Source organism: Vombatus ursinus, unplaced genomic scaffold (genome assembly GCF_900497805.2).
Source record: "Vombatus ursinus unplaced genomic scaffold, bare-nosed wombat genome assembly UNPS02014830.1, whole genome shotgun sequence".
Taxonomy (NCBI): Eukaryota; Metazoa; Chordata; class Mammalia; order Diprotodontia; family Vombatidae; genus Vombatus; species Vombatus ursinus.
This window is the reverse complement of record NW_020954608.1, coordinates 47,117,865-47,119,269: the sequence shown is the minus strand read 5'-3', so window position 1 is coordinate 47,119,269 and position 1,405 is coordinate 47,117,865. Positions and strand designations below refer to the sequence as shown.

Genomic DNA, 1,405 nt, shown 5'->3' with positions numbered 1-1,405 from the left:
GTTCCTTCTCACCTTCTACAGCAGTCCTAGGCTGCTTCTTGATGGGACAGATGAGCCTGGGATCCCAGGAACAGAAGTTCTTTCAATCTTCCCCTGCCTAGGTATCTGACCCCACTCACTTTCTGTGAGGTGAAAATTGCTTTCAAAATTGCATTTGACTTCTCTTTCTGAAGAAATTTAAGTCATTAAAAGTATACCTCATCAGTTTTGTTAATACTGGGAAAATAGTTTTTAAATGTGTAAAGTCCACTGCTTTTCAAGCAAATGAAGAACAAAAATGTGGCACTATTTCAAAAAAGATGCCAATAAAATGGCAGTGGCACACAGATTCAAACCAATCTCCAATATCACAAATTAATTATAATACCATGCAATGGTTTTCTGGTAAACAAGGAGCTTATAGTATTAAGAACAGGAATAAAATATTGCTTAATATTGATGGCTATGCCAATTATATATATGCATATAATAATCTTACAGTCTCCCATTCAGAACTACTTACTATTGACTGAATTTAAGCACAGATTTTTTTTAGTATTTTTAATTAAATTTCTGTCCAAAAAATATTAAACCTTAACCATTGTAAATAAACATATTTACACCAATGTGCATCTTAGAATTCTGATGAAAGCAAAGATACATGAGAATGTTCTATTCTTTATCTGGATATCCATTATCTTCTGTGGGATCAGGTTGCAAAGGATGAGATTTTCTTTTAAGTTTCCTAGACCACTATTTCCTGCCTCTGATTCATCAGGAATTTGATTCTCTTTTTCTGAGTGCTTATATGACATTCCAAAGAATTCTCCAATTCCTTTTTGTCATGTGGGTGTTGGCCATATATATACTAGGTTCCCACCTGCATACTTACTTTCAACTTTCCAGGACGGAGGCAAAGGAGAGGCATTGGTAAAGCTGGAGTGACCCAGAACTTTCTGGGATCCTTGAGCCACCAACACTTTGTGGTAGGAGCCTGGCATGCAGTTGGCCTTAGTTCACACCATGACCAAAGTAGGAGTGGATGACAAAACAACAGGGACAGGGACAAGGCCAGTGGACAGAGGTCAGATCCTCCCGAGAGCAGAGCAGTCAAAAAGTCTCAATTCTAATTTTTAAGGAATTATTTTCTTCAGTGAGCATTTGTACCTCCTTTTCCATTTGGCCAATTCCACTTTTTAAGGAATTTGTTTTTTCAATGAACTTTTGTGCCTCATTTTCCATTTGGACAATTCTGTTTTTTAACATATTGTTCTCCTCATTGGCTTTTTGTGCACTTTTTATCATTTGGACCAATATGATTTTATTTTCATTAAAAATATTTTCACATTAGTCATGTTGTAAAGAAGAATTAGAACCAATGAGAGGAAACAGGTAAAAGAAGAAACAAAACAGAGACAAAGAGTGA

General features: G+C 35.9%; 1 pseudogene; it reads right to left on the bottom strand.

Moving 5' to 3' along the window:
• Positions 1–651: 651 nt before the first annotated feature.
• On the bottom strand, positions 652–1,004 carry LOC114025202 (annotated as a pseudogene).
• Between the last annotated feature and the right edge of the window lie 401 nt (positions 1,005–1,405).